The sequence below is a fragment of the Chiloscyllium plagiosum genome, unplaced genomic scaffold (assembly GCF_037043375.1).
Source record: "Chiloscyllium plagiosum isolate Xiang-an unplaced genomic scaffold, Cpla_swu_hap1 HiC_scaffold_30, whole genome shotgun sequence".
Lineage (NCBI taxonomy): Eukaryota > Metazoa > Chordata > Chondrichthyes > Orectolobiformes > Hemiscylliidae > Chiloscyllium > Chiloscyllium plagiosum.
The window spans coordinates 23,705,030-23,720,223 of NW_028270168.1; the positions used below are offsets into that span (position 1 = coordinate 23,705,030).

Here is a 15,194-nt window from a genome sequence, read left to right on the forward strand (position 1 = left end):
TTCTCACCTGTCAGTTGTCCACAACAAGAGGTGTGTTTAGAGGGAGCATTCTATCTCTTTGGTCTGTTGTGAATTTCAGTAGGCTTTCAGATAAGTTTAAATCCAATGACAAGATAAAGGTTTATTCACACAGCATCCCAGCATGTAAATGTAACCAACACAGACATGTACAGGGTAAAGATGGGTTCAACAAAACAAAATATGCAGTTTGTTTAAACATATAGCACATAACCACTATCACATTGATAGTGAGCCTTTTCAGGTCTACACAATATTGGTCTGGATGGGTTCCCCTTTGTGTTTCATTGGAGAAGAATGAAAGTTAAAAGTCTTAGCATTTCCAGACAAATGTATGACTGGTCTGTAGAACTGAATCACTTCAAATAAAACTAACTACTCACTCTTGTGATGAAGGAGCGGTGCTCCGAAAGCTAGTGCTTCCAATTAAACCTGTTGGACTATAACCAGGTGTTGTGTGATTTTTAACTTTGTAAACCCCAGTCCATCACCGGCATCTCCAAATCATACTCACTCTTGCACTGCCTGAGTTAACCCACCTTGGTTGAGGCTGGGCTCTAACCTTTTGGCTTTAGGAATTGTCTCTCTAGTTCTATGGCTTTCCAGACTGACTGGTTCTTGGAATATTAAGTTTGTTTTCCTGAAGACAGTTTTGGTTACACAATCAATACTTCTATTGTCCACCCAGTAAGGTTTGGAAATCTAAAGCCAATGCTATGCAATGGGAAATGGATGGATGGGCTATTCACAATAGCTTATGATGAATTGGTTTCTCCACATTTCATTGTTAAGTTTCATGCTCAGAGGCAGTAGCTCTAGGAGTCCATAGATTTTGACTTGTGGCTGAACTCACAAACAGTAGATGTGAATTTTGCAGATGTCTATTCAAGGGAGGGAACAAAACCTTATATTTTAAGAAGCTTCTGAAAGCATGTTCAGACATGAGTTAATCTTTCACCTGTGCAAAAATCACAGATGGTCATCAATCCTTTAGCAGCCATTTTGGGTCAAGATAAATTGTCCATAAGTGACATTATTCATTCATTTTCTTTGAAATAAAAAGGACAATTGTCTTCATGCAACTTGGCATGTGTTGTGAGTGTGACTATTTCAATTAATACCAGCAGAAATACTGATGTGAAATCATGGCTGATCTCAAGGTCTTCCTTAATATAGTTTAACTTCCAGTTATAGAAAAGCAGAACTGATAGTCTAATGAATGACTTCTAAATAGAAGCAAAGAGGCCTCTTGTAAAATTCATGATGCAGAGTGATAATGCTCTCTCTTACTTTTGGAAAGAAGATGAGAGTGCTTAGGAAAACTCTCCTAACAAAGGTGGATTACTGAGACTGATACAATCTACACTTAAACCCTAATGGCATAATTGAAATTCTCCAACAATTCAATTAATTTCAGCACTAAATCCCTACTCACACTGTATTTGTTGCTTATTTCAGAATATTGGATAATTAATTCTTTTCAGTGTAAAAAAGGTTTTGCATGTTAGGAATTTTGTTTTATTCCTTCATTGTGTGTGTGTGTGTGTGTGTGTGTGTGTGTGCGTGTGCGTGTGTGTGTGTGAGTGTAACTGGCTGAGTCAGCATTTATTTCCCATCCATAATTGCCCTGGTGAAAGCAGTGATGAGCTGCCTTCTTTAACCACTGCAGTCCTTCTGGTATAGCTATACTGAACAGTGCCAGAAAGGGAGTTCCATGATTTTCACCCAGTGATAGTAAAGGATCACTGGTCATTTTGTTCGAAGGCTGGACAGGGAGTGGTTTGGATGGGGACATGCAGATGTTGGGCAAAAATGAGTACTGCAGATGCTGGAGAGAGTCAAGAGTGTGATGCTGGAAAAGCACAGCAGGTCAGGCAGCATCCGAGGATCAGGAAAATCAACATTTCGTCAAAAGCCCTTCATCAGGAATGAGGCTGGAAGCCTTGGGGGTGGAGAGAAAAATGGGAAGGGGATGTGCTGGGGAGAAGGTAGCTGAGAGTGCAGTAGGTGGATGGAGGTGGGGGTAAAGGTGATAGGTCGGAGGGGAGGTTGAAGCGGATCGGTGGGAAGGAAGATGGACAGATGGGGTGGGTCATGAGGACGGTGCTGAGCTAGAAGGTTGGAACTGGGGTAAGGTGGGGGAGGGAAAATAAGGAAACTGGTGAAACCATAGGGTTGAAGGGTCCCGAGGTGGAAGATGAGGCATTCTTCCTCCAGGTGTCGGGTGGTAAGGGAATGCCGATGGAGAAGGCCCAGGATCTGCATGTCCTTGGCATAGTGGGAGGGGTAGTTAAAGTGTTCAGCCATGGGGCAGTGGGGTTGATTGGTGCAGGTGTCCCGGAGATGTTCTCTGAAGCACTCTGCGAGTAGGTGTCCTGTCTCCCCAGTGTACAGGAGACCGCATCAGAAGCAACCGATCCAATAAACGCCATGTGTGGAAGCGCAGGTGAAGATTTGATGAATGTGGAAGGCTCCTTTGGGGCCTTGGACAGAGTGAGGGGGCAGGTGTGGGTGCAGGTTTTGCAATTACTGTGGTGGCTGAGGAAGGTGCCGGGTGGGGAGGGTGGGTTGTTAGGGGGCTTGGACCTGACCAGGTAGTCGTGGAGGGAATGGTCTTTCCAGCACCACACTCTTGACTCCAACATGGTGTCCCAGTGTATCTGCTGCCCTTATTCTTCTCGGTAGTAAAGATCATGAGTTTTAAAGATGTTGCTGTTGGAGACTTGATGAGTTGCAGCGATGTATATTGCTGATGATACACACTGTTGCAACTGTGTGGTTATGGTAAAGGAAGTGTATAAGTGATGCATACAATGCCAATCAAATGGGCTGCTTAACCCAGGATGTTATCAAGCTTGAGTATTGTTGGAGCTGCAGGCGAGTCGGGAATATTCCCTCACACTGCTTAGTTATGCCTTATAGAAAGTGAGCAGATATTGGAGAGTGCTGGGGGCGACCATTAATGAGAAACTGAATTGGTCCAATGATATAAATATCCAAGCTACAAGAGCAAGCCAAGCACTAGGAATTCGACATTCAGTAACTCAACCTTTCAAGTCCTCAGAGCCTGTCAAAGGCACAAGAGAGAGAGGAGTGGTGAAATATTCCCATTTGCCTGGATGAGTACAGTTCCAACAATACTCAGATAACTTGACAGAATCAGGACAAAACAGTCTGTTTGGCGCCAGATCCACCACCTTAAACGCTTATTTCCTATACCATTGATACACGGTAGCAGCAGTGTGTCCTGTCTACAAGAAACATGACAGCAACTCACCAAAGACCAGTCAACAGTAACTTCCAAACCTTCAACTCCTATCAACTAGAAGGAAAGTGGCAACAGGTGCATGGGAATACCACCACCGGCACATTCCCTCCAAGCACGACACCATCCTGACTTGGAATTTTATTGCCTTTTCTTTACTGTCACTGGTTCACCTCCCTTCCTGACAGCATTGTAGGTCTCCATGCCAAAGAAGGCAGCTTTCTCAAGGGCAATCAGGAATGGGCAATAAATGCTGGTCTAGCCAGTGAAACCCTCAATCTGTGAACAAATAATAAAAACTGCATCAAACTGACTCACTGTGAAAGTCAGGGTCCATTCTCATGTGCTGTTGCTGTAACTTCAGAAACTAGGTTGATCCAATGGGTATATTGGGACCTTCCTTTGAGCATATCTTAGCGCCTGACCCTCTGACCTGCTTCAAGCATAGCTATCATTATAAGTTTGGGACAGAGGATGGAGTTGGAGACATGACTGTAGTAAAGAGATTCTACTTTGGGAATTCTTAGACTCTAGGCATCCATTGAATCCCTGTGGGTTTGGCCCAGGGAGGCCTAGCCCAAATCACTAGTTACTCTGTTCCACTTTTGGACTTGGTTAGGATTGTGACTTGACTTTTAAAATTATGAGCAAGAACTTTCAAAGCAATTTTTCACATGGAATCCTTAGTATATGCCAGATTTGTTTCTGGTATGGGAAGGGGAGGAGAGGAGAGGAGAATTTGACCCATTGTAAAAAGATACAACCTTTGACCATGCACCTCGTACTCCAGCATGTAAGGTCTGCCTGACCCATTGTTAGTGATGTTGAAGTCTATCATGAAGAGGCTAATTAGACAGTGATCCCACCAGCACAGAAGATGTATGAGGTTGGTTGGTTCTCATTGGCCGTGTCCTAGGCACAGGACTTTTCAAGGCCATCAGTCCAGGAATTTCAGATCTGCTGAGCTTATCCAGCACTCTCTGTCTTTACTTTAAATCTCCAGCATCTGCATTATTTTTACTACAAGAACGTCAATTGTTAAGTGCACATAGCTGCTCCAGGATCAGGAGCTGAGATGCTCCGGCAGAACCCAAACTGAGTGTCAGTGAGCAGTTATTGCTGAGCAAATGCCACAATCTCAAAGATCTCTTCCATCACTTTGTTGATAATCTAAGAGTTGACATATAGAGAGGTGATCTGCTGGGTTGGATTTGTCCTCATTTTCGTGAACAGCGCGTAACTGGGCAGCATCATTTCCAGTTGATGTTCAGGTTGTTGCTGTACTAGACCGGTTTGGCCAGGTGTGCACCAAGTTCTGGAGCAGGTCTGCAAAACTATTGCAGGAATGTTGTCAGAGTCCATAGCCTTTGCAGTATCCAGTGCCTTCAATGGTTTCTATTACATGGAATGAAGTTTTGTTTTTCTGATTCCGGGGTTATAACAACAAGGCTGAGATGAATTGTCCACTTGGCACTTTTGGCTGAAGATGATGCAAATGCTCAGCCTTGTTTTTTTGCACTGATATGCTGGACTCCCCGTTGATAAAGATGGGATTGTTCACTGAGCCTCCTCCTCCTGTTTAATTGTCCAACTCTAACATGAGCTAGGTGGCAGGCCTGCTGAGCTACGATCGGAGAAGTTGATCGTGGGGTTGCTTAGCCCTGTCTATGGTCTATTACTTCCCCTGTTTGGTGTAGTCTTGCACTGTACTCAATAAGAACATAGAAATGTTAGGAACACAGGAAGGCTCTTCAGCTCCACTGGACTAGCCCAGAAACACACTATTGTCATATTGATTTATCTTCTATCATCTATTTGAAAGCTCTTCCCTCATAACTAGGATTACCAGCTCTGTTTGGGAACATCCCTGAAGGTTCAGTCCCAGGTTCCCAACTCAAACCTGCCCATGCCTCACTCTCCCACCATTGGTCTATCCTCCAGATGCACCAACGTCCTGCAACCAAAGGATGGGGAACAGACTGTTTGATTTCCAATTGGATTCATCTTGATAACCCTTTTCTGTTCCTCCGTATCACCAACTTTTTTACAGCTAAAATAATGATACTTATCAAAGAAATTGGTTTTTAAACTAAACACTATTGTGTTCAGCACCACTAAGTATTCTCCTTGGGTTTGCTCGTAGCAATGTGCTCAAGATCAGCCTTCAATTCTTGGAGGATCAGGTCAATCCTGAATGGTTGGTAAATCCTACCTGCAGCTTATTCTACAACTCTATTTTCTCCAGGGTGAAAAGGTTCCCCTTTCTTAGTCCTAACTTCCTTACCCCAAGTTCAGCAGCATGTCCACTGCAATGCCCAATGATGTATATCTGGAGGGCAGCAGATGCTGTTGGAAAGCTGCTGGATCACAAGTTTCTGTTTCCTTCCTTATTTCCATCATTTACTTAGTATAAGCATCAGGTGAAGGGCACAGTATCACCACTCACATCATCATGCAACAACCCACTGGTTAGCTCATGAAGACAGTTTACAAGGCAAGAGAGTGCTTCCTTAACACAGTATGACAACTAACAAACAGAAGATGCCAAATTTTCCTTTCAGTATTCTTTCCCAAGATATAATTCTTCCTGTGAAACCCTCCCCACCAACAAACCCCCCACCCCCTACCCCACCCCCACTCCCCCCTCCCACATCCGTTCCCCGGGCCCAAAGCTATGTATTTCAAAGATTTCTCATGACACGATTTTAACCCTTTCTTGCACAGTGCTCAACATCCAAAGCAAAGCATTATACATTTTCTTTTCTCCATAATTCAGAATTAGGGCCTAAGCAGGCCAACAAGAAAAACAGTAAACTGCTTGTTAATGATGCTTTGTAAACATACTCAGAAAGATTTGGTTGCAAGAAGGCAGAAGGTAACAAAGACGGTGTCTTGCCATGTCCAGAAAAACTCCCTACCTACAATACAGGTCTTGATAAAAGCTCCTCCTCGTACATCCTTTGCTTCCTCTAAAGTGCAATTCTGGACTACGTCGGATATTTCTGTTGACCTCAGTCTGCTGATTACAACACAGTGATGCAAAACCATTCCAAACTGCCAAATGTATTTGCAGGCTTGCGCTGTGCATCCTGGTGCCAGAAACACTACAAACTCAAAGACAACCTTAAGGAAGGCCTGAGGGAGCAATGAGAGCCTCTTAAGTTAGTCTGTAACTGGATAAGAATGAAGCTCAATGCATTACATCACAAAAGAAAATACAGTAACACTAAGGCAGTGTTTGCGATGTTTATCCAATACTCGGAGCTGCTTATAACTCAACCACATAGAGTAGGCTGCCAAAGCTACACTGATTCAGCAATTGCAATAAGTTACTGGCCAGCGATGGAATAAGACATTATATGGTAAAAACAAAACCATCTGCTTTGCATCACCCAGAATCTCATCATAAAGTGAAGTTGTAACAATGGAATGCACCTTTTAACAACTAAAACGCACACTCAGGAACAAACTACTGACTTTTGTGCAGGTTGCTACATTTTAATGCCAATGATTAATGTAGAAAAGCAAACATTTTTGATTGTTTTTCATAAATTCAGAAATAACTTAAGGACCATGGATAATTAGAAGTAATTTGAATGAGAATGTTCAGTGCACTCACAAGGCATCCTACTGTCCTTCGTTTGTAATGGATTTAGTAACATTAAAAATAATCCAAATAAAACCTCTGTCGGAATCTCAGAGCACTTGGCAGACAAATGTAGATGAATTCAGCACAATTGTCAGAGACAGTCACTTACAGCCTCATTGGAATGATTTTCAAATCAGGAGTTTCAATGCAAGTCAACAATTAACATTCAGTTTATTTGTCAAAAATGCACTGAGTATTGTTAATTTGTAAAATGTCTGAATTGACAATTCAGGCTGTAAAATATTCCACTGTCACAGAAGATAGGTACAGGACAGTTTAATATTCAGTCACTACTGATCATCATGAGTACAAAATTGACACGGATTTTACTGTCCAGCAAGCCGAGGCATCAGATCTTATGTAATAGCAGAATAACAATGGAGTGGTTAAAACTGCAGTATTTTCATTTTTTAACAAGTCTGAATGTATATTCTGTGCTGGAGCTAAAATGCAGCTCTGTGTTTGGTATTTCCACGGAACTACAAAAAAGCTGGAAACATACAGTAACAGCGAAACAAGATGGGAAGTGTGGGCAAGAATGAGGGGAGACAGACAGAGAGAGTGAGAGAGACAGAAAAGACAAATGACAAAGAGAGAGTGGTTCCATGTCTGGAATTGGCTGGGCTGCTGCTGATGTCTGCACTTTATGCTGAAGCTGTGGCCAGTATCATATGATCAGACTCAAGGATGTTCAGCAGGGAATGAGGCACAGCCTTTGAATCTGTGATTGGTTGACGTAGAGTCTGATGCCTTTTATATCACCAGGGTACCAGGGGGAAGGTGCTGAAGAGAAAAGAAAAGAAGATTTTTGGATAATCTCTTATTCCTACTGTTTTCTTTGTATGTTTCCCTTTTTTATTCTTCTGTCTTTTTTTGAAATGTTATGACTTATGCCATTTTCCTCATTTTCCTTACCTATAATAAGGCTGTCGAACCTTCCTTGACTCTTTTCCTTCCAATTGCTTTTCTTCACTCTTCTGAAGGCTGGTTTCCATTTTCCGGAGTTTCTATTAATGTGGTCAGTCACCCCGGTGGGTTTGGAGTCAGTTGCCTACAAATTAGTTCTACGTTTTCCTTGTAATGTTTCATTTCACCTTGCTTTTTCTCAGAAATATTGCCAAAGAATGGGATCTACCCTACGGTCTTGTCCCAGCTTTTAATCACCCCACACCCACATATTCTTCATCCTATGATTTCTTCATTTGTTCCTGTTCTGCCCAAAATTACCCATTTTCCCTTTATTTGCTGCTATTTACAGCAAGGAATTTTCTGTGATCATTATCTCTATTTTCACATTTGCTGCATTCAGACAACAGTTTTCTTCAGTAGGATGTGGTGGCCGGGAGTGCAGGGATTAGGGGAAATTGGAATGTCTGCTGAATTTATCCAGGAAGAATACAATCACAGAACAGAAAGCAAACTAAACAACTGAGAAAAAGAAAAATTGCAAGGGTATTGATTACTTGGTTGAAAAGCAACACTTCCCATTCCGCACCAACTCCGCCCCCCCCCAACTCAATGAAGGATAGGCAGACTCTTACCTTTCTGTTTCTCTCTTTTGAATGAATGTCCAACCACCCATACAGTTTCCTGCACTTTAGACATGCAGATGGTTCAGGGCTTGTAAGTAGAGTAATGACAGCTTATTGTCAACTCTTACTTAGAGAGGGATCAAGACTAAGAGGGAAACCAAGTAAACACGGATTAGATTGGATGAGAGATGGCAGTTTAGCTATAAAATTCAGTCCATCTCACGTTCAGTCAAAAGGACTGTAAAATGTGATTAGATAACCAAAATTATGTGACCTCAACAATAGCTTGGGGTCGGATGAATGAAAGAGAGAGTTGCATTTATATAGTGCCTTTCATAACTTTAGGGTGCCTGAAAGTACTTTATGCCAATGTAGCACTTTTGAAGTACAGTCACTGCTGCAATGTAGGAACCATGACTGCCAATTTTCACGCAGAAAGTGCTGACAAGCAACAATGTGACAATAACCAGTTGGATAATTCGTTTTGTTTTAATTAAGTGATGATTGATAAATATTGCTCTGGACACTGAGAAGACCTCCCCTGCTTTTCTTCAATATAGCCTGATGGAATATTCTCAGTCACCAGAGAGACAGGATTCAGCATCTCAACCGAAAGTCTGCACCCCTGACAGCACAACCCGCACATGACAGACAGAGAAGCTGGCCAGCCAGCACTCCCTCAGTACTGTCTCGAAATCGCCATCAATGTTAGATTTTCATGTCATAGAGCTGGCCCTTTAAAAATTGGTGCTGGTACCCAGAGGCAGACATCTGGCCCCCATTCCCAACAGATCCAAGTATTTTTTTGCCAGCAGGGGAATGGGATTAGTGCTTGAATCACACGCCAAGAAGATCCTTAAATCACATTTTGGGAGTCAGGAGTTGATGGAGTATTCATTAGCACTCTGGGAGGGCAGATAAGGTCTCTAGGTCACTGATCAGGTCGGTCATGATTTGAGACTTTTTAAATGTCCTGCTCTTTAAACTTTAAAAGGACCCAACAACTTCTAAAACACTGGGCTGAAGTCCCACACAACCTTCTAACAGAATTTTGAAGTCAGGTTTCTAACCACCTCACCGTGGCAATCACCTGCCCCTATGACCAACTATGCTCCACGACTGGGCTTGGCAAGTGCAAGTCTGTCTGCATCTGAATTCCCAGACTGAGAATTGCTTGTAGTGACATAACTTTATTCAGAGGGATCCGTTCATTGCAAACAAAAAGAATATGCTCAAACCTTGCACCTTTTTTTTGAACTACCTGATAGCTTGGGGAAACTTATGGTTCCACATTGCTTTTGCCATGGCAACACCTCAGTTAATAAGTTTTTACTTGCTGACCGATCAGCACCCTTTTCGCCTATACTTTAAATTGTTGCGATGATTTGAAATTTGGCATTCTTGTATTTGGCCTGAGGAGTACAAAAACATATCTCTCTTTTCAGCAATGTTCTAAGCTCCATATTAACAAGCAACTATGAAGAGAGGCCTTTAAAATGATGAAGTGATTTGATGGATTAGATATAGTGTAGATCATTCTATTTGTGGGCAAGAAAATGATTGAGGTCATGAATATAAGATAACCATTGTAAATCAACCAAACAATTTGGGAGAGGTTGCTTTGACCAGTGAATTGTTGTAACATGGGCCTTCTACCAGATGAAATGTTTGAGGCAAACAGCACAAATGTTTTTAAGGAGAAGTTACATCAACATGTATGTGAGTAAGAAATAGATAGAGTCATGGATGGAATTGGATGAAGAGATTTGACAGAAGGCTCACTAGAAGCACAAACCAGTTGGAATGAATGGCCTGTTTCTAAGTTTCCATATAAAGCCCTTCACAAATACACACAAAAAAGTTTGTGCGAAGATTTGTAGCTCGGGTGCTCGTTGTTGTGGTTCTGTTCGCCGAGCTGGAAGTTTTTGTTGCAAACGTTTCGTCCCCTGGCTAGGCGACATCATCAGTGCTTGGGATCCTCCTGCGAAGCACTTCTTTGATGTTTCCTCCGGTGTTTATAGTGGTCTGTCCCTGCCGCTTCCGGTAATCCATAGAATCTGCGGGTGATGTTGCTTTCCGTTTTCAAAGCACAACAACTACTTGCAGATACCAACACCTACCAAATGAAGGAATTTGACCCCACACCACAACTCACCAATAGGATAAATAACACACTAAGGAATCTACAAAAAAACGGACAGATAACCAGAGCTGACCTACAAAGAATGAAACCGGAAAGCAACAACACCCCCAGATTCTATGGATTACCTAAAGTACACAAACCAGACATCCTACTCAGACCCATAGTATCACTGCCAGGGACACCATCATACAAACTGGCCAAAGAACTACAACAGAAACTGAAACACCTGGTCAGTGGATCCAAACACTCTATACAATTAACACAGGAATTCTTGGACATCATCAGAAATATACACATAGACAAAGAAGAAACCATGATATCATTCGACGTGACGGCACTGTTCACTTCGATTGACAAAACCCTAGCCAGAGAAACAATAGCTAACCTACTGGACATACAGAACAGAAAACAGGACGCTGAACCTATCAACAAAGATGGCATACTTAAACTACTGGACTTGTGCCTCACAACACACTTCACATTCAACAACCAGATATACGAACAAATCAACGGAACATCCATGGGATCACCAATCTCGGGACTCATAACAGAGGCAGTTATGCAAAGGTTAGAACAAACAGTCCTACCACAAATTCAACCCAAACTCTGGGTCAGATATGTCGATGACACGTTTGTAATCATTAAAAACACGGAAATAGAAAAAACACACCGGATCATCAATGCCACACTTACAGGAATCCGATTCACGAGAGAAGAAGAAAAGGATAGCCAACTCCCATTCCTAGACGTGATGGTACAGAGAACACCGAACGGAGAATTCACTACAAGGGTATACAGGAAAGCCACACACACAGACCAAGTCCTAAACTATGAAAGTAACCACCCCAACACACACAAACGAAGCTGCATCAGGACACTATTCAAAAGGGCCACAACACACTGCAGTACACCAGAACTGCAAAAAGAAGAGGAACACCTATACAAGGTATTCGCCAAAAACGGATACCCGCGCAACTTCATCAACAGATGCCTAAGGGAAAGACCACGGAACGAGGACATACCACAACCAAAAGGACTAGCCACACTACCATACATCAGGAGCATCTCGGAACTGACAGCCAGACTACTACGACCCCTAGGACTCATAACGGCACACAAACCAACAGCCACGCTCAGACAACAACTCACCAGAACGAAGGACCCGATACCCAACATGAGCAAGACGAATGTAGTGTACAAAATACCATGCAAGGACTGCACTAAACACTATATAGGACAAACAGGAAGACAGCTAACAATCCGCATACATGAACATCAACTAGCCACGAAACGACACGACCAGCTATCTTTAGTAGCCACACACGCAGACAACAAGCAACATGAATTTGATTGGGACAACACTGCTATCATAGGGCAAGCCAGACAGAGAACAGCCAGGGAATTCCTAGAGGCATGGCATTCATCCACAAACTCCATCAATAAACACATCGACCTGGACCCAATATACCAACCACTACAGCGGACAGCTGAAACTGACAACCGGAAGCGGCAGGGATAGACCACTATAAACACCGGAGGAAACATCAAAGACGCACTTCGCAGGAGGCTCCCAAGCACTGATGATGTCACCTAGCCAGGGGACGAAACGTTTGCAACAAAAACTTCCAGCTCGGCGAACAGAACCACAACAACACACAAAAAAAAAATGACTGAGGAAGGGATTAGAAATCACAACTCAAAGTTTGGTTCAGCACATTCATTTTGAATGTAGTTTTCAAGGTGGAGGAATAGGCAGAGGACTGGTATAAAAGGGGAATTGGTCCAGAGGTTAGAAGTGAGGCACATTAAGGCTCACCCACCATTAGCAGATAAAAGGAGGGATTGGAGTTGTTCAGAAGGATGGAGGATTGGGAGGGGGTATATGAGAAAAAGGGCGGCAAGTTGAGGTGGAAATGGAGATTTTCTTGGGAATACAGTGGGAGACATGGAGTCAATATACAGCAAAATGAAATGAATTGATTTGAATTAGCTTTATTGTCACATGTACTCGAATCAATACAGTGAAAATTTTACAAGTTGCCACATACGGCACCATCTTCAGTACAAGATGCCTAGGTACAGATATTTAAGTATCTGGTGTAAAATAGAAAAAATAATAAACAAATAGTCGAGCATAAGAAATAAGAAATAATAAATAAAAACATACAGTTTACAGCCCTTCTACCCCAGCGTGTGCCGGCACCCAGCTTCCAGACCACACTCCCTCCATGTTGGCCTTTCACCCTCAAGGCCTCACCTCCAGTCCACAAGGGGACCTCAGCAGATTTAGTTTTGGATGAGTTTGAATTTTCAATGGGAAAAGAACAGGAAGCCACAGGCAGCACTAGAATAATCGAGTGAAGAGCCAATGAGGGAGCATACACAGTTTGTCATCAGCAAAGTAGTGGAGGTGGGGGTGAAGGGAGGTAATGTGACAGAGCTAGATGTCTCTGTGATGGAATGGAGGTGGAATTTAAAGCTCATATTAGAGACCAGCAATTAAACCTGCCATTCTCCTGATAACTCCATATCACAAGATGCATGAACAACCAGAATTGAGGTTTATCATTACAAGGAAAGGCTGAAAGAGGATGAGGCAAACTCATATACAGCATAAACTCTGGCTGGATTGAAAAGCCTGTTTTGATATATAATTCTGCTGAGCGTACATTCATATGAAAACTTGCTGGTAAAACAAAGGATGGAAATATACTTGAATACTATAAATAAAACATACAGAGAGAGAGAGACAGAGAGGCAGAGAGACAAAGAAAGAGACAGGGACAGTAAGAGAGAGAGAGAGAGAGGGAGTGGAGATGAGAAACCAGGTAGGCTAAAATTGAAATATAAATATTTTTAAAAATTAAATTTGGAATAAAAATATCAATTATGAGCAACACACAACTGGTTCACCAGCTTAATTGTGAGTTAAAATGTGAAATGGAACCCACCCCTAGGACTGTTGCATTTTCAGCTCTCCCAGTAATTTTCATTTAACTTTCTTATTCACATATCAACCAAATGATTATTAAATACTTTCTAGCACTTAGTAGTAAAGTCAACCAGCCCATGAAGACAGAATTAATTACAACAAATTAAAGACACAAAGACAATGGATGTGATCGAGAGAGACAGACCCAGCAAAAAGCATGTAACTGGGATGATAATGGATTGGTTTTGCAATGGAAGCAGACTTGAGGTTGGAGGCTGATGTACCAGCACTTTCTCGGTCTTGGCTATTCTGTCAGTCTGGCACCGTGTTCATGCCTGGGGCCTATAGTCAGGGGGGCAGCAGCTGGTGGGGAATGGCTCTCCAGCCGCCAGTGCTGGGTGGCCCAATAGGCCAAATATGTTGCCAACTGAGGGAACTCTGCACAATTTGTCAGGATTTCCAGATGGTGGTTTGGCCTCCTAATGTAGCTGAGCCCTGTAGCAGGAATCTAAGAAGCTGGCAGCCTGCCAGCAACAGGCTGTTGGGGGCTGGGGCGCAAGGAGAGGGCTTAGTGAGTGCACAGGAGTATCTGTAAAGCAGTCCAGCATGGATTCACTGGGACAGAGATAGGGCCACAAGTCATTCTGTCCAGGGGATCCAGCTCTGCAATGATGGGCTGCAAGCTGTGGCCACAGTTTAGTATGGTCAATTCTTCAAAAGGCATCTCTATATTGTGGCACTGTCACAAGCAGCAACCTGCCTAAGGAGCACCCACCTCTCCCAGTGAGGGCTACTGAGGCTCCAGAGCCGACAGACCTTAGAGGCATCAACGCCTTTGGGAAATTCAACTAATCGTGATATACACTGAGACACACACACACACACACACACACAGGGAGGGAGCGGAAAGGATTGAGAGAAACACATAGAAAAGAGTATGGGAGAGATAAATACATAGACAGATGTAAAAACACACATCCACATAAGATGACACCAAAATTAGAGGTGTAGTGGACAGCGAAGAGGGTTACCTCAGATTACAACAGGATCTGGATCAGATGGGTCAATGGGCTGAGAAGTGGCAGATGGGGTTTAATTCACATAAATGTGAGGTGCTGCATTTTGGGAAAGCAAATCTTAGCAGAACTTATATACTTAATAGTAAGGTCCTAGGGGGTGTTGCTGAACAAAGAGACCTTGGAGTGCAGGTTCATAGCTCCTTGAAAGTGGAGTCGCAGGTAGATAGGATAGTTAGGAAGGCGTTTGGTATGCTTTCCTTTATTGGTCAGACTACTGAGTACAGGAGTTGGGAGGTCATGTTGCGGCTGTACAGGACATTGGTTAGGCCACTGTTAGAATATTGCGTGCAAATCTGGTTTCCTTCCTATCGGAAAGATGTTGTGAAACTTGAAAGGGTTCAGAAAAGATTTACAAGGATGTTGCCAGGGTTGGAGGATCTGAGCTACAGGGAGAGGCTGAACAGGCTGGGGCTGTTTTCCCTGGAGCGTCGGAGGCTGAGGGGTGACCTTATCGAGGTTTACAAAATTATGAGGGGCATGGATAGGATAAATAGACAAAGTCTTTTCCCTGGGGCCGGGGAGTCCAGAACTAGAGGGCGTAGGTTTAGGGTGAGAGGGGAAAGGTATATAAGAGAC

At 43.0% G+C, this 15,194-nt stretch overlaps 1 protein-coding gene and 1 long non-coding RNA gene across 6 annotated transcripts in view; both read right to left on the bottom strand.

Moving 5' to 3' along the window:
* hivep3b (HIVEP zinc finger 3b) overlaps positions 1–15,194 on the bottom strand; it is a 399,719-nt gene that overhangs the window by 194,539 nt on the left and 189,986 nt on the right. The gene's annotated exons all lie outside the window — the stretch shown is intronic.
* On the bottom strand, positions 367–6,173 carry LOC148142162 (uncharacterized). Its single transcript, XR_015752211.1, has 2 exons — positions 6,128–6,173; positions 367–4,987 (listed from the first exon to the last, which is right to left on the bottom strand). It is a non-coding gene; the product is annotated as an uncharacterized LOC148142162 (long non-coding RNA).